The 15,608-nt window shown below is 48.1% G+C and overlaps 24 non-coding genes across 24 annotated transcripts; all 24 read right to left on the minus strand.

Annotated features, from left to right (window-relative positions):
• Positions 1-57: 57 nt before the first annotated feature.
• On the minus strand, positions 58-221 carry LOC142710721 (U1 spliceosomal RNA). The gene has a single exon (XR_012869717.1). It is a non-coding gene; the product is annotated as a U1 spliceosomal RNA (small nuclear RNA).
• Positions 222-688: 467 nt separating this feature from the next.
• On the minus strand, positions 689-852 carry LOC142710833 (U1 spliceosomal RNA). Its single transcript, XR_012869818.1, has one exon. It is a non-coding gene; the product is annotated as a U1 spliceosomal RNA (small nuclear RNA).
• A 475-nt stretch (positions 853-1,327) lies between these two features.
• On the minus strand, positions 1,328-1,491 carry LOC142710722 (U1 spliceosomal RNA). Its single transcript, XR_012869718.1, has one exon. It is a non-coding gene; the product is annotated as a U1 spliceosomal RNA (small nuclear RNA).
• A 467-nt stretch (positions 1,492-1,958) lies between these two features.
• Positions 1,959-2,122, minus strand: LOC142710790 (U1 spliceosomal RNA). Its single transcript, XR_012869780.1, has one exon. It is a non-coding gene; the product is annotated as a U1 spliceosomal RNA (small nuclear RNA).
• A 475-nt stretch (positions 2,123-2,597) lies between these two features.
• On the minus strand, positions 2,598-2,761 carry LOC142710724 (U1 spliceosomal RNA). Its single transcript, XR_012869720.1, has one exon. It is a non-coding gene; the product is annotated as a U1 spliceosomal RNA (small nuclear RNA).
• Positions 2,762-3,236: 475 nt separating this feature from the next.
• On the minus strand, positions 3,237-3,400 carry LOC142710725 (U1 spliceosomal RNA). The gene has a single exon (XR_012869721.1). It is a non-coding gene; the product is annotated as a U1 spliceosomal RNA (small nuclear RNA).
• Positions 3,401-3,993: 593 nt separating this feature from the next.
• Positions 3,994-4,157, minus strand: LOC142710771 (U1 spliceosomal RNA). The gene has a single exon (XR_012869763.1). It is a non-coding gene; the product is annotated as a U1 spliceosomal RNA (small nuclear RNA).
• A 475-nt stretch (positions 4,158-4,632) lies between these two features.
• LOC142710726 (U1 spliceosomal RNA) lies at positions 4,633-4,796 on the minus strand. Its single transcript, XR_012869722.1, has one exon. It is a non-coding gene; the product is annotated as a U1 spliceosomal RNA (small nuclear RNA).
• A 467-nt stretch (positions 4,797-5,263) lies between these two features.
• On the minus strand, positions 5,264-5,427 carry LOC142710791 (U1 spliceosomal RNA). The gene has a single exon (XR_012869781.1). It is a non-coding gene; the product is annotated as a U1 spliceosomal RNA (small nuclear RNA).
• A 475-nt stretch (positions 5,428-5,902) lies between these two features.
• On the minus strand, positions 5,903-6,066 carry LOC142710727 (U1 spliceosomal RNA). Its single transcript, XR_012869723.1, has one exon. It is a non-coding gene; the product is annotated as a U1 spliceosomal RNA (small nuclear RNA).
• A 475-nt stretch (positions 6,067-6,541) lies between these two features.
• On the minus strand, positions 6,542-6,705 carry LOC142710728 (U1 spliceosomal RNA). The gene has a single exon (XR_012869724.1). It is a non-coding gene; the product is annotated as a U1 spliceosomal RNA (small nuclear RNA).
• A 593-nt stretch (positions 6,706-7,298) lies between these two features.
• LOC142710783 (U1 spliceosomal RNA) lies at positions 7,299-7,462 on the minus strand. The gene has a single exon (XR_012869774.1). It is a non-coding gene; the product is annotated as a U1 spliceosomal RNA (small nuclear RNA).
• Positions 7,463-7,937: 475 nt separating this feature from the next.
• LOC142710729 (U1 spliceosomal RNA) lies at positions 7,938-8,101 on the minus strand. Its single transcript, XR_012869725.1, has one exon. It is a non-coding gene; the product is annotated as a U1 spliceosomal RNA (small nuclear RNA).
• A 467-nt stretch (positions 8,102-8,568) lies between these two features.
• LOC142710792 (U1 spliceosomal RNA) lies at positions 8,569-8,732 on the minus strand. Its single transcript, XR_012869782.1, has one exon. It is a non-coding gene; the product is annotated as a U1 spliceosomal RNA (small nuclear RNA).
• A 475-nt stretch (positions 8,733-9,207) lies between these two features.
• On the minus strand, positions 9,208-9,371 carry LOC142710730 (U1 spliceosomal RNA). Its single transcript, XR_012869726.1, has one exon. It is a non-coding gene; the product is annotated as a U1 spliceosomal RNA (small nuclear RNA).
• A 471-nt stretch (positions 9,372-9,842) lies between these two features.
• Positions 9,843-10,006, minus strand: LOC142710732 (U1 spliceosomal RNA). The gene has a single exon (XR_012869727.1). It is a non-coding gene; the product is annotated as a U1 spliceosomal RNA (small nuclear RNA).
• Positions 10,007-10,599: 593 nt separating this feature from the next.
• LOC142710795 (U1 spliceosomal RNA) lies at positions 10,600-10,763 on the minus strand. Its single transcript, XR_012869785.1, has one exon. It is a non-coding gene; the product is annotated as a U1 spliceosomal RNA (small nuclear RNA).
• A 475-nt stretch (positions 10,764-11,238) lies between these two features.
• Positions 11,239-11,402, minus strand: LOC142710733 (U1 spliceosomal RNA). Its single transcript, XR_012869728.1, has one exon. It is a non-coding gene; the product is annotated as a U1 spliceosomal RNA (small nuclear RNA).
• Positions 11,403-11,869: 467 nt separating this feature from the next.
• On the minus strand, positions 11,870-12,033 carry LOC142710835 (U1 spliceosomal RNA). Its single transcript, XR_012869820.1, has one exon. It is a non-coding gene; the product is annotated as a U1 spliceosomal RNA (small nuclear RNA).
• Positions 12,034-12,508: 475 nt separating this feature from the next.
• Positions 12,509-12,672, minus strand: LOC142710734 (U1 spliceosomal RNA). The gene has a single exon (XR_012869729.1). It is a non-coding gene; the product is annotated as a U1 spliceosomal RNA (small nuclear RNA).
• A 593-nt stretch (positions 12,673-13,265) lies between these two features.
• On the minus strand, positions 13,266-13,429 carry LOC142710808 (U1 spliceosomal RNA). The gene has a single exon (XR_012869796.1). It is a non-coding gene; the product is annotated as a U1 spliceosomal RNA (small nuclear RNA).
• A 475-nt stretch (positions 13,430-13,904) lies between these two features.
• LOC142710736 (U1 spliceosomal RNA) lies at positions 13,905-14,068 on the minus strand. The gene has a single exon (XR_012869731.1). It is a non-coding gene; the product is annotated as a U1 spliceosomal RNA (small nuclear RNA).
• Positions 14,069-14,535: 467 nt separating this feature from the next.
• Positions 14,536-14,699, minus strand: LOC142710793 (U1 spliceosomal RNA). The gene has a single exon (XR_012869783.1). It is a non-coding gene; the product is annotated as a U1 spliceosomal RNA (small nuclear RNA).
• A 475-nt stretch (positions 14,700-15,174) lies between these two features.
• LOC142710737 (U1 spliceosomal RNA) lies at positions 15,175-15,338 on the minus strand. Its single transcript, XR_012869732.1, has one exon. It is a non-coding gene; the product is annotated as a U1 spliceosomal RNA (small nuclear RNA).
• Positions 15,339-15,608: the final 270 nt, after the last annotated feature.

The raw sequence follows: 15,608 nt of genomic DNA on the forward strand, positions 1-15,608 counted from the left end.
CTCTGACTAGTAATAGTCAGCATTGAATAATAAGCACTGTTTTTCACCAGAGTAAATCAGGGGAAAGCGCGAACGCAGTCCCCCACTACCACAAATTATGCAGTCGAGTTTCCCGCATTTGGGGAAATCGCAGGGGTCAGCACACCCGAAGTGCAATGGATGAGCCTCACCCTGGGAGAACCACCTTAGTGATCATGGTATCTCCCCTGCCAGGTAAGTATGAGTTGCATAGCGCCTGCCAGACAGGCTCCCCTCACAAGAGGCCCTACTAAGTCGCTGAGGATTTTTCCTGGTTTTTGGTCCGAAGCAGGCCAAAGATCACCTGTCTGCATCCACCTTTTTGGATTGAAAGCAGCTTTGTTAACAATCAGTGGTCAAATCACAAGCATACAGTATACCGTCAACCAGCCCAATCAATCAATATCTTTGACACAGGCTCAAAGTAGCACAACATAGTACAGCAAAGGCACAGGTCCTACACTTTACGTTACACTCTGCACTAACATTGAGATAAAGCATCACATAGGAAAGCCACAAAACCAAAGGCAGCTGATAAGGGAGAGAGGAGTATCCAATCCTCTTGGCCACCCAGAGGTCAATTGATGGCTGGCTCGCTCGATCTAGCAAGTATCTCTGACTAGTAATAGTCAGCATTGAATAATAAGCACTGTTTTTCACCAGAGTAAATCAGGGGAAAGCGCAAACGCAGTCCCCCACTACCACAAATTATGCAGTCGAGTTTCCCGCATTTGGGGAAATCGCAGGGGTCAGCACACCCGAAGTGCAATGGCTGAGCCTCACCCTGGGAGAACCACCTTAATGATCATGGTATCTCCCCTGCCAGGTAAGTATGAGTTGCATAGCGCCTGCCAGACAGGCTCCCCTCACAAGAGGCCCTACTAAGTCGCTGAGGATTTTTCCTGGTTTTTGGTCCGAAGCAGGCCAAAGATCACCTGTCTGCATCCACCTTTTTGGATTGAAAGCAGCTTTGTTAACAATCAGTGGTCAAATCACAAGCATACAGTATACCGTCAACCAGCCCAATCAATCAATATCTTTGACACAGGCTCAAAGTAGCACAACATAGTACAGCAAAGGCACAGGTCCTACACTTTACGTTACACTCTGCACTAACATTGAGATAAAGCATCACATAGGAAAGCCACAAAACCAAAGGCAGCTGATAAGGGAGAGAGGAGTATCCAATCCTCTTGGCCACCCAGAGGTCAATTGATGGCTGGCTCGCTCGATCGATCGATCTAGCAAGTATCTCTGACTAGTAATAGTCAGCATTGAATAATAAGCACTGTTTTTCACCAGAGTAAATCAGGGGAAAGCGCGAACGCAGTCCCCCACTACCACAAATTATGCAGTCGAGTTTCCCGCATTTGGGGAAATCGCAGGGGTCAGCACACCCGAAGTGCAATGGATGAGCCTCACCCTGGGAGAACCACCTTAGTGATCATGGTATCTCCCCTGCCAGGTAAGTATGAGTTGCATAGCGCCTGCCAGACAGGCTCCCCTCACAAGAGGCCCTACTAAGTCGCTGAGGATTTTTCCTGGTTTTTGGTCCGAAGCAGGCCAAAGATCACCTGTCTGCATCCACCTTTTTGGATTGAAAGCAGCTTTGTTAACAATCAGTGGTCAAATCACAAGCATACAGTATACCGTCAACCAGCCCAATCAATCAATATCTTTGACACAGGCTCAAAGTAGCACAACATAGTACAGCAAAGGCACAGGTCCTACACTTTACGTTACACTCTGCACTAACATTGAGATAAAGCATCACATAGGAAAGCCACAAAACCAAAGGCAGCTGATAAGGGAGAGAGGAGTATCCAATCCTCTTGGCCACCCAGAGGTCAATTGATGGCTGGCTCGCTCGATCTAGCAAGTATCTCTGACTAGTAATAGTCAGCATTGAATAATAAGCACTGTTTTTCACCAGAGTAAATCAGGGGAAAGCGCAAACGCAGTCCCCCACTACCACAAATTATGCAGTCGAGTTTCCCGCATTTGGGGAAATCGCAGGGGTCAGCACACCCGAAGTGCAATGGATGAGCCTCACCCTGGGAGAACCACCTTAATGATCATGGTATCTCCCCTGCCAGGTAAGTATGAGTTGCATAGCGCCTGCCAGACAGGCTCCCCTCACAAGAGGCCCTACTAAGTCGCTGAGGATTTTTCCTGGTTTTTGGTCCGAAGCAGGCCAAAGATCACCTGTCTGCATCCACCTTTTTGGATTGAAAGCAGCTTTGTTAACAATCAGTGGTCAAATCACAAGCATACAGTATACCGTCAACCAGCCCAATCAATCAATATCTTTGACACAGGCTCAAAGTAGCACAACATAGTACAGCAAAGGCACAGGTCCTACACTTTACGTTACACTCTGCACTAACATTGAGATAAAGCATCACATAGGAAAGCCACAAAACCAAAGGCAGCTGATAAGGGAGAGAGGAGTATCCAATCCTCTTGGCCACCCAGAGGTCAATTGATGGCTGGCTCGCTCGATCGATCGATCTAGCAAGTATCTCTGACTAGTAATAGTCAGCATTGAATAATAAGCACTGTTTTTCACCAGAGTAAATCAGGGGAAAGCGCGAACGCAGTCCCCCACTACCACAAATTATGCAGTCGAGTTTCCCGCATTTGGGGAAATCGCAGGGGTCAGCACACCCGAAGTGCAATGGATGAGCCTCACCCTGGGAGAACCACCTTAGTGATCATGGTATCTCCCCTGCCAGGTAAGTATGAGTTGCATAGCGCCTGCCAGACAGGCTCCCCTCACAAGAGGCCCTACTAAGTCGCTGAGGATTTTTCCTGGTTTTTGGTCCGAAGCAGGCCAAAGATCACCTGTCTGCATCCACCTTTTTGGATTGAAAGCAGCTTTGTTAACAATCAGTGGTCAAATCACAAGCATACAGTATACCGTCAACCAGCCCAATCAATCAATATCTTTGACACAGGCTCAAAGTAGCACAACATAGTACAGCAAAGGCACAGGTCCTACACTTTACGTTACACTCTGCACTAACATTGAGATAAAGCATCACATAGGAAAGCCACAAAACCAAAGGCAGCTGATAAGGGAGAGAGGAGTATCCAATCCTCTTGGCCACCCAGAGGTCAATTGATGGCTGGCTCGCTCGATCGATCGATCTAGCAAGTATCTCTGACTAGTAATAGTCAGCATTGATTAATAAGCACTGTTTTTCACCAGAGTAAATCAGGGGAAAGCGCGAACGCAGTCCCCCACTACCACAAATTATGCAGTCGAGTTTCCCGCATTTGGGGAAATCGCAGGGGTCAGCACACCCGAAGTGCAATGGATGAGCCTCACCCTGGGAGAACCACCTTAGTGATCATGGTATCTCCCCTGCCAGGTAAGTATGAGTTGCATAGCGCCTGCCAGACAGGCTCCCCTCACAAGAGGCCCTACTAAGTCGCTGAGGATTTTTCCTGGTTTTTGGTCCGAAGCAGGCCAAAGATCACCTGTCTGGATCCAACTGCGCCAAAAAACGGATGCACCTCATTGTACGGAGCCAGGGGTGTGCAGGCACCCCAAATTCCATAAGACACAGGCTCAAGTCTAAGCACTTCCAAGATGCACAGCAACCAGGGTATTAGCATATGGGGCGGCGGCTTCTGGTCAGAGCATTGCCGTGCCGATGAAGCAGTCCCCACATTTGCATGCCGTCACCTGTGAGACAGAGAGGAAGGATAGGTTAGGTTAGGGAAAGGCTCGCCATGCCCTGACTTCTCGAAGCCCAGCAGAAAAAGAAACTTCACTGATCACACTGTTGTTCATCCACGAGGGGGAGACAAAGGCTGCGTATACAGCTAAATATAAAGAGATAATGTACCACATTTTGGATTGAAAAACAGCTTTGTTGACAATCGGTGGTTAAATCACAAGCATACAAGTACCTCTGACTAGTAACAGTCAGCATTGAATAATAAGCACTGTTTTTCACCAGAGTAAATCAGGGGAAAGCGCGAACGCAGTCCCCCACTACCACAAATTATGCAGTCGAGTTTCCCGCATTTGGGGAAATCGCAGGGGTCAGCACACCCGAAGTGCAATGGATGAGCCTCACCCTGGGAGAACCACCTTAATGATCATGGTATCTCCCCTGCCAGGTAAGTATGAGTTGCATAGCGCCTGCCAGACAGGCTCCCCTCACAAGAGGCCCTACTAAGTCGCTGAGGATTTTTCCTGGTTTTTGGTCCGAAGCAGGCCAAAGATCACCTGTCTGCATCCACCTTTTTGGATTGAAAGCAGCTTTGTTAACAATCAGTGGTCAAATCACAAGCATACAGTATACCGTCAACCAGCCCAATCAATCAATATCTTTGACACAGGCTCAAAGTAGCACAACATAGTACAGCAAAGGCACAGGTCCTACACTTTACGTTACACTCTGCACTAACATTGAGATAAAGCATCACATAGGAAAGCCACAAAACCAAAGGCAGCTGATAAGGGAGAGAGGAGTATCCAATCCTCTTGGCCACCCAGAGGTCAATTGATGGCTGGCTCGCTCGATCGATCGATCTAGCAAGTATCTCTGACTAGTAATAGTCAGCATTGAATAATAAGCACTGTTTTTCACCAGAGTAAATCAGGGGAAAGCGCGAACGCAGTCCCCCACTACCACAAATTATGCAGTCGAGTTTCCCGCATTTGGGGAAATCGCAGGGGTCAGCACACCCGAAGTGCAATGGATGAGCCTCACCCTGGGAGAACCACCTTAGTGATCATGGTATCTCCCCTGCCAGGTAAGTATGAGTTGCATAGCGCCTGCCAGACAGGCTCCCCTCACAAGAGGCCCTACTAAGTCGCTGAGGATTTTTCCTGGTTTTTGGTCCGAAGCAGGCCAAAGATCACCTGTCTGCATCCACCTTTTTGGATTGAAAGCAGCTTTGTTAACAATCAGTGGTCAAATCACAAGCATACAGTATACCGTCAACCAGCCCAATCAATCAATATCTTTGACACAGGCTCAAAGTAGCACAACATAGTACAGCAAAGGCACAGGTCCTACACTTTACGTTACACTCTGCACTAACATTGAGATAAAGCATCACATAGGAAAGCCACAAAACCAAAGGCAGCTGATAAGGGAGAGAGGAGTATCCAATCCTCTTGGCCACCCAGAGGTCAATTGATGGCTGGCTCGCTCGATCTAGCAAGTATCTCTGACTAGTAATAGTCAGCATTGAATAATAAGCACTGTTTTTCACCAGAGTAAATCAGGGGAAAGCGCAAACGCAGTCCCCCACTACCACAAATTATGCAGTCGAGTTTCCCGCATTTGGGGAAATCGCAGGGGTCAGCACACCCGAAGTGCAATGGATGAGCCTCACCCTGGGAGAACCACCTTAATGATCATGGTATCTCCCCTGCCAGGTAAGTATGAGTTGCATAGCGCCTGCCAGACAGGCTCCCCTCACAAGAGGCCCTACTAAGTCGCTGAGGATTTTTCCTGGTTTTTGGTCCGAAGCAGGCCAAAGATCACCTGTCTGCATCCACCTTTTTGGATTGAAAGCAGCTTTGTTAACAATCAGTGGTCAAATCACAAGCATACAGTATACCGTCAACCAGCCCAATCAATCAATATCTTTGACACAGGCTCAAAGTAGCACAACATAGTACAGCAAAGGCACAGGTCCTACACTTTACGTTACACTCTGCACTAACATTGAGATAAAGCATCACATAGGAAAGCCACAAAACCAAAGGCAGCTGATAAGGGAGAGAGGAGTATCCAATCCTCTTGGCCACCCAGAGGTCAATTGATGGCTGGCTCGCTCGATCGATCGATCTAGCAAGTATCTCTGACTAGTAATAGTCAGCATTGAATAATAAGCACTGTTTTTCACCAGAGTAAATCAGGGGAAAGCGCGAACGCAGTCCCCCACTACCACAAATTATGCAGTCGAGTTTCCCGCATTTGGGGAAATCGCAGGGGTCAGCACACCCGAAGTGCAATGGATGAGCCTCACCCTGGGAGAACCACCTTAGTGATCATGGTATCTCCCCTGCCAGGTAAGTATGAGTTGCATAGCGCCTGCCAGACAGGCTCCCCTCACAAGAGGCCCTACTAAGTCGCTGAGGATTTTTCCTGGTTTTTGGTCCGAAGCAGGCCAAAGATCACCTGTCTGCATCCACCTTTTTGGATTGAAAGCAGCTTTGTTAACAATCAGTGGTCAAATCACAAGCATACAGTATACCGTCAACCAGCCCAATCAATCAATATCTTTGACACAGGCTCAAAGTAGCACAACATAGTACAGCAAAGGCACAGGTCCTACACTTTACGTTACACTCTGCACTAACATTGAGATAAAGCATCACATAGGAAAGCCACAAAACCAAAGGCAGCTGATAAGGGAGAGAGGAGTATCCAATCCTCTTGGCCACCCAGAGGTCAATTGATGGCTGGCTCGCTCGATCGATCGATCTAGCAAGTATCTCTGACTAGTAATAGTCAGCATTGATTAATAAGCACTGTTTTTCACCAGAGTAAATCAGGGGAAAGCGCGAACGCAGTCCCCCACTACCACAAATTATGCAGTCGAGTTTCCCGCATTTGGGGAAATCGCAGGGGTCAGCACACCCGAAGTGCAATGGATGAGCCTCACCCTGGGAGAACCACCTTAGTGATCATGGTATCTCCCCTGCCAGGTAAGTATGAGTTGCATAGCGCCTGCCAGACAGGCTCCCCTCACAAGAGGCCCTACTAAGTCGCTGAGGATTTTTCCTGGTTTTTGGTCCGAAGCAGGCCAAAGATCACCTGTCTGGATCCAACTGCGCCAAAAAACGGATGCACCTCATTGTACGGAGCCAGGGGTGTGCAGGCACCCCAAATTCCATAAGACACAGGCTCAAGTCTAAGCACTTCCAAGATGCACAGCAACCAGGGTATTAGCATATGGGGCGGCGGCTTCTGGTCAGAGCATTGCCGTGCCGATGAAGCAGTCCCCACATTTGCATGCCGTCACCTGTGAGACAGAGAGGAAGGATAGGTTAGGTTAGGGAAAGGCTCGCCATGCCCTGACTTCTCGAAGCCCAGCAGAAAAAGAAACTTCACTGATCACACTGTTGTTCATCCACGAGGGGGAGACAAAGGCTGCGTATACAGCTAAATATAAAGAGATAATGTACCACATTTTGGATTGAAAAACAGCTTTGTTGACAATCGGTGGTTAAATCACAAGCATACAAGTACCTCTGACTAGTAACAGTCAGCATTGAATAATAAGCACTGTTTTTCACCAGAGTAAATCAGGGGAAAGCGCGAACGCAGTCCCCCACTACCACAAATTATGCAGTCGAGTTTCCCGCATTTGGGGAAATCGCAGGGGTCAGCACACCCGAAGTGCAATGGATGAGCCTCACCCTGGGAGAACCACCTTAATGATCATGGTATCTCCCCTGCCAGGTAAGTATGAGTTGCATAGCGCCTGCCAGACAGGCTCCCCTCACAAGAGGCCCTACTAAGTCGCTGAGGATTTTTCCTGGTTTTTGGTCCGAAGCAGGCCAAAGATCACCTGTCTGCATCCACCTTTTTGGATTGAAAGCAGCTTTGTTAACAATCAGTGGTCAAATCACAAGCATACAGTATACCGTCAACCAGCCCAATCAATCAATATCTTTGACACAGGCTCAAAGTAGCACAACATAGTACAGCAAAGGCACAGGTCCTACACTTTACGTTACACTCTGCACTAACATTGAGATAAAGCATCACATAGGAAAGCCACAAAACCAAAGGCAGCTGATAAGGGAGAGAGGAGTATCCAATCCTCTTGGCCACCCAGAGGTCAATTGATGGCTGGCTCGCTCGATCGATCGATCTAGCAAGTATCTCTGACTAGTAATAGTCAGCATTGAATAATAAGCACTGTTTTTCACCAGAGTAAATCAGGGGAAAGCGCGAACGCAGTCCCCCACTACCACAAATTATGCAGTCGAGTTTCCCGCATTTGGGGAAATCGCAGGGGTCAGCACACCCGAAGTGCAATGGATGAGCCTCACCCTGGGAGAACCACCTTAGTGATCATGGTATCTCCCCTGCCAGGTAAGTATGAGTTGCATAGCGCCTGCCAGACAGGCTCCCCTCACAAGAGGCCCTACTAAGTCGCTGAGGATTTTTCCTGGTTTTTGGTCCGAAGCAGGCCAAAGATCACCTGTCTGCATCCACCTTTTTGGATTGAAAGCAGCTTTGTTAACAATCAGTGGTCAAATCACAAGCATACAGTATACCGTCAACCAGCCCAATCAATCAATATCTTTGACACAGGCTCAAAGTAGCACAACATAGTACAGCAAAGGCACAGGTCCTACACTTTACGTTACACTCTGCACTAACATTGAGATAAAGCATCACATAGGAAAGCCACAAAACCAAAGGCAGCTGATAAGGGAGAGAGGAGTATCCAATCCTCTTGGCCACCCAGAGGTCAATTGATGGCTGGCTCGCTCGATCTAGCAAGTATCTCTGACTAGTAATAGTCAGCATTGAATAATAAGCACTGTTTTTCACCAGAGTAAATCAGGGGAAAGCGCAAACGCAGTCCCCCACTACCACAAATTATGCAGTCGAGTTTCCCGCATTTGGGGAAATCGCAGGGGTCAGCACACCCGAAGTGCAATGGATGAGCCTCACCCTGGGAGAACCACCTTAATGATCATGGTATCTCCCCTGCCAGGTAAGTATGAGTTGCATAGCGCCTGCCAGACAGGCTCCCCTCACAAGAGGCCCTACTAAGTCGCTGAGGATTTTTCCTGGTTTTTGGTCCGAAGCAGGCCAAAGATCACCTGTCTGCATCCACCTTTTTGGATTGAAAGCAGCTTTGTTAACAATCAGTGGTCAAATCACAAGCATACAGTATACCGTCAACCAGCCCAATCAATCAATATCTTTGACACAGGCTCAAAGTAGCACAACATAGTACAGCAAAGGCACAGGTCCTACACTTTACGTTACACTCTGCACTAACATTGAGATAAAGCATCACATAGGAAAGCCACAAAACCAAAGGCAGCTGATAAGGGAGAGAGGAGTATCCAATCCTCTTGGCCACCCAGAGGTCAATTGATGGCTGGCTCGCTCGATCGATCGATCTAGCAAGTATCTCTGACTAGTAATAGTCAGCATTGAATAATAAGCACTGTTTTTCACCAGAGTAAATCAGGGGAAAGCGCGAACGCAGTCCCCCACTACCACAAATTATGCAGTCGAGTTTCCCGCATTTGGGGAAATCGCAGGGGTCAGCACACCCGAAGTGCAATGGATGAGCCTCACCCTGGGAGAACCACCTTAGTGATCATGGTATCTCCCCTGCCAGGTAAGTATGAGTTGCATAGCGCCTGCCAGACAGGCTCCCCTCACAAGAGGCCCTACTAAGTCGCTGAGGATTTTTCCTGGTTTTTGGTCCGAAGCAGGCCAAAGATCACCTGTCTGCATCCACCTTTTTGGATTGAAAGCAGCTTTGTTAACAATCAGTGGTCAAATCACAAGCATACAGTATACCGTCAACCAGCCCAATCAATCAATATCTTTGACACAGGCTCAAAGTAGCACAACATAGTACAGCAAAGGCACAGGTCCTACACTTTACGTTACACTCTGCACTAACATTGAGATAAAGCATCACATAGGAAAGCCACAAAACCAAAGGCAGCTGATAAGGGAGAGAGGAGTATCCAATCCTCTTGGCCACCCAGAGGTCAATTGATGGCTGGCTCGCTCGATCGATCTAGCAAGTATCTCTGACTAGTAATAGTCAGCATTGATTAATAAGCACTGTTTTTCACCAGAGTAAATCAGGGGAAAGCGCGAACGCAGTCCCCCACTACCACAAATTATGCAGTCGAGTTTCCCGCATTTGGGGAAATCGCAGGGGTCAGCACACCCGAAGTGCAATGGATGAGCCTCACCCTGGGAGAACCACCTTAGTGATCATGGTATCTCCCCTGCCAGGTAAGTATGAGTTGCATAGCGCCTGCCAGACAGGCTCCCCTCACAAGAGGCCCTACTAAGTCGCTGAGGATTTTTCCTGGTTTTTGGTCCGAAGCAGGCCAAAGATCACCTGTCTGGATCCAACTGCGCCAAAAAACGGATGCACCTCATTGTACGGAGCCAGGGGTGTGCAGGCACCCCAAATTCCATAAGACACAGGCTCAAGTCTAAGCACTTCCAAGATGCACAGCAACCAGGGTATTAGCATATGGGGCGGCGGCTTCTGGTCAGAGCATTGCCGTGCCGATGAAGCAGTCCCCACATTTGCATGCCGTCACCTGTGAGACAGAGAGGAAGGATAGGTTAGGTTAGGGAAAGGCTCGCCATGCCCTGACTTCTCGAAGCCCAGCAGAAAAAGAAACTTCACTGATCACACTGTTGTTCATCCACGAGGGGGAGACAAAGGCTGCGTATACAGCTAAATATAAAGAGATAATGTACCACATTTTGGATTGAAAAACAGCTTTGTTGACAATCGGTGGTTAAATCACAAGCATACAAGTACCTCTGACTAGTAACAGTCAGCATTGAATAATAAGCACTGTTTTTCACCAGAGTAAATCAGGGGAAAGCGCGAACGCAGTCCCCCACTACCACAAATTATGCAGTCGAGTTTCCCGCATTTGGGGAAATCGCAGGGGTCAGCACACCCGAAGTGCAATGGATGAGCCTCACCCTGGGAGAACCACCTTAATGATCATGGTATCTCCCCTGCCAGGTAAGTATGAGTTGCATAGCGCCTGCCAGACAGGCTCCCCTCACAAGAGGCCCTACTAAGTCGCTGAGGATTTTTCCTGGTTTTTGGTCCGAAGCAGGCCAAAGATCACCTGTCTGCATCCACCTTTTTGGATTGAAAGCAGCTTTGTTAACAATCAGTGGTCAAATCACAAGCATACAGTATACCGTCAACCAGCCCAATCAATCAATATCTTTGACACAGGCTCAAAGTAGCACAACATAGTACAGCAAAGGCACAGGTCCTACACTTTACGTTACACTCTGCACTAACATTGAGATAAAGCATCACATAGGAAAGCCACAAAACCAAAGGCAGCTGATAAGGGAGAGAGGAGTATCCAATCCTCTTGGCCACCCAGAGGTCAATTGATGGCTGGCTCGCTCGATCGATCGATCTAGCAAGTATCTCTGACTAGTAATAGTCAGCATTGAATAATAAGCACTGTTTTTCACCAGAGTAAATCAGGGGAAAGCGCGAACGCAGTCCCCCACTACCACAAATTATGCAGTCGAGTTTCCCGCATTTGGGGAAATCGCAGGGGTCAGCACACCCGAAGTGCAATGGATGAGCCTCACCCTGGGAGAACCACCTTAGTGATCATGGTATCTCCCCTGCCAGGTAAGTATGAGTTGCATAGCGCCTGCCAGACAGGCTCCCCTCACAAGAGGCCCTACTAAGTCGCTGAGGATTTTTCCTGGTTTTTGGTCCGAAGCAGGCCAAAGATCACCTGTCTGCATCCACCTTTTTGGATTGAAAGCAGCTTTGTTAACAATCAGTGGTCAAATCACAAGCATACAGTATACCGTCAACCAGCCCAATCAATCAATATCTTTGACACAGGCTCAAAGTAGCACAACATAGTACAGCAAAGGCACAGGTCCTACACTTTACGTTACACTCTGCACTAACATTGAGATAAAGCATCACATAGGAAAGCCACAAAACCAAAGGCAGCTGATAAGGGAGAGAGGAGTATCCAATCCTCTTGGCCACCCAGAGGTCAATTGATGGCTGGCTCGCTCGATCTAGCAAGTATCTCTGACTAGTAATAGTCAGCATTGAATAATAAGCACTGTTTTTCACCAGAGTAAATCAGGGGAAAGCGCAAACGCAGTCCCCCACTACCACAAATTATGCAGTCGAGTTTCCCGCATTTGGGGAAATCGCAGGGGTCAGCACACCCGAAGTGCAATGGCTGAGCCTCACCCTGGGAGAACCACCTTAATGATCATGGTATCTCCCCTGCCAGGTAAGTATGAGTTGCATAGCGCCTGCCAGACAGGCTCCCCTCACAAGAGGCCCTACTAAGTCGCTGAGGATTTTTCCTGGTTTTTGGTCCGAAGCAGGCCAAAGATCACCTGTCTGCATCCACCTTTTTGGATTGAAAGCAGCTTTGTTAACAATCAGTGGTCAAATCACAAGCATACAGTATACCGTCAACCAGCCCAATCAATCAATATCTTTGACACAGGCTCAAAGTAGCACAACATAGTACAGCAAAGGCACAGGTCCTACACTTTACGTTACACTCTGCACTAACATTGAGATAAAGCATCACATAGGAAAGCCACAAAACCAAAGGCAGCTGATAAGGGAGAGAGGAGTATCCAATCCTCTTGGCCACCCAGAGGTCAATTGATGGCTGGCTCGCTCGATCGATCGATCTAGCAAGTATCTCTGACTAGTAATAGTCAGCATTGATTAATAAGCACTGTTTTTCACCAGAGTAAATCAGGGGAAAGCGCGAACGCAGTCCCCCACTACCACAAATTATGCAGTCGAGTTTCCCGCATTTGGGGAAATCGCAGGGGTCAGCACACCCGAAGTGCAATGGATGAGCCTCACCCTGGGAGAACCACCTTAGTGATCATGGTATCTCCCCTGCCAGGTAAGTATGAGTTGCATAGCGCCTGCCAGACAGGCTCCCCTCACAAGAGGCCCTACTAAGTCGCTGAGGATTTTTCCTGGTTTTTGGTCCGAAGCAGGCCAAAGATCACCTGTCTGGATCCAACTGCGCCAAAAAACGGATGCACCTCATTGTACGGAGCCAGGGGTGTGCAGGCACCCCAAATTCCATAAGACACAGGCTCAAGTCTAAGCACTTCCAAGATGCACAGCAACCAGGGTATTAGCATATGGGGCGGCGGCTTCTGGTCAGAGCATTGCCGTGCCGATGAAGCAGTCCCCACATTTGCATGCCGTCACCTGTGAGACAGAGAGGAAGGATAGGTTAGGTTAGGGAAAGGCTCGCCATGCCCTGACTTCTCGAAGCCCAGCAGAAAAAGAAACTTCACTGATCACACTGTTGTTCATCCACGAGGGGGAGACAAAGGCTGCGTATACAGCTAAATATAAAGAGATAATGTACCACATTTTGGATTGAAAAACAGCTTTGTTGACAATCGGTGGTTAAATCACAAGCATACAAGTACCTCTGACTAGTAACAGTCAGCATTGAATAATAAGCACTGTTTTTCACCAGAGTAAATCAGGGGAAAGCGCGAACGCAGTCCCCCACTACCACAAATTATGCAGTCGAGTTTCCCGCATTTGGGGAAATCGCAGGGGTCAGCACACCCGAAGTGCAATGGATGAGCCTCACCCTGGGAGAACCACCTTAATGATCATGGTATCTCCCCTGCCAGGTAAGTATGAGTTGCATAGCGCCTGCCAGACAGGCTCCCCTCACAAGAGGCCCTACTAAGTCGCTGAGGATTTTTCCTGGTTTTTGGTCCGAAGCAGGCCAAAGATCACCTGTCTGCATCCACCTTTTTGGATTGAAAGCAGCTTTGTTAACAATCAGTGGTCAAATCACAAGCATACAGTATACCGTCAACCAGCCCAATCAATCAATATCTTTGACACAGGCTCAAAGTAGCACAACATAGTACAGCAAAGGCACAGGTCCTACACTTTACGTTACACTCTGCACTAACATTGAGATAAAGCATCACATAGGAAAGCCACAAAACCAAAGGCAGCTGATAAGGGAGAGAGGAGTATCCAATCCTCTTGGCCACCCAGAGGTCAATTGATGGCTGGCTCGCTCGATCGATCGATCTAGCAAGTATCTCTGACTAGTAATAGTCAGCATTGAATAATAAGCACTGTTTTTCACCAGAGTAAATCAGGGGAAAGCGCGAACGCAGTCCCCCACTACCACAAATTATGCAGTCGAGTTTCCCGCATTTGGGGAAATCGCAGGGGTCAGCACACCCGAAGTGCAATGGATGAGCCTCACCCTGGGAGAACCACCTTAGTGATCATGGTATCTCCCCTGCCAGGTAAGTATGAGTTGCATAGCGCCTGCCAGACAGGCTCCCCTCACAAGAGGCCCTACTAAGTCGCTGAGGATTTTTCCTGGTTTTTGGTCCGAAGCAGGCCAAAGATCACCTGTCTGCATCCACCTTTTTGGATTGAAAGCAGCTTTGTTAACAATCAGTGGTCAAATCACAAGCATACAGTATACCGTCAACCAGCCCAATCAATCAATATCTTTGACACAGGCTCAAAGTAGCACAACATAGTACAGCAAAGGCACAGGTCCTACACTTTACGTTACACTCTGCACTAACATTGAGATAAAGCATCACATAGGAAAGCCACAAAACCAAAGGCAGCTGATAAGGGAGAGAGGAGTATCCAATCCTCTTGGCCACCCAGAGGTCAATTGATGGCTGGCTCGCTCGATCTAGCAAGTATCTCTGACTAGTAATAGTCAGCATTGAATAATAAGCACTGTTTTTCACCAGAGTAAATCAGGGGAAAGCGCAAACGCAGTCCCCCACTACCACAAATTATGCAGTCGAGTTTCCCGCATTTGGGGAAATCGCAGGGGTCAGCACACCCGAAGTGCAATGGATGAGCCTCACCCTGGGAGAACCACCTTAATGATCATGGTATCTCCCCTGCCAGGTAAGTATGAGTTGCATAGCGCCTGCCAGACAGGCTCCCCTCACAAGAGGCCCTACTAAGTCGCTGAGGATTTTTCCTGGTTTTTGGTCCGAAGCAGGCCAAAGATCACCTGTCTGCATCCACCTTTTTGGATTGAAAGCAGCTTTGTTAACAATCAGTGGTCAAATCACAAGCATACAGTATACCGTCAACCAGCCCAATCAATCAATATCTTTGACACAGGCTCAAAGTAGCACAACATAGTACAGCAAAGGCACAGGTCCTACACTTTACGTTACACTCTGCACTAACATTGAGATAAAGCATCACATAGGAAAGCCACAAAACCAAAGGCAGCTGATAAGGGAGAGAGGAGTATCCAATCCTCTTGGCCACCCAGAGGTCAATTGATGGCTGGCTCGCTCGATCGATCGATCTAGCAAGTATCTCTGACTAGTAATAGTCAGCATTGAATAATAAGCACTGTTTTTCACCAGAGTAAATCAGGGGAAAGCGCGAACGCAGTCCCCCACTACCACAAATTATGCAGTCGAGTTTCCCGCATTTGGGGAAATCGCAGGGGTCAGCACACCCGAAGTGCAATGGATGAGCCTCACCCTGGGAGAACCACCTTAGTGATCATGGTATCTCCCCTGCCAGGTAAGTATGAGTTGCATAGCGCCTGCCAGACAGGCTCCCCTCACAAGAGGCCCTACTAAGTCGCTGAGGATTTTTCCTGGTTTTTGGTCCGAAGCAGGCCAAAGATCACCTGTCTGCATCCACCTTTTTGGATTGAAAGCAGCTTTGTTAACAATCAGTGGTCAAATCACAAGCATACAGTATACCGTCAACCAGCCCAATCAATCAATATCTTTGACACAGGCTCAAAGTAGCACAACATAGTACAGCAAAGGCACAGGTCCTACACTTTACGTTAC

Source organism: Rhinoderma darwinii, unplaced genomic scaffold, assembly GCF_050947455.1.
Source record: "Rhinoderma darwinii isolate aRhiDar2 unplaced genomic scaffold, aRhiDar2.hap1 Scaffold_4278, whole genome shotgun sequence".
NCBI lineage: Eukaryota > Metazoa > Chordata > Amphibia > Anura > Rhinodermatidae > Rhinoderma > Rhinoderma darwinii.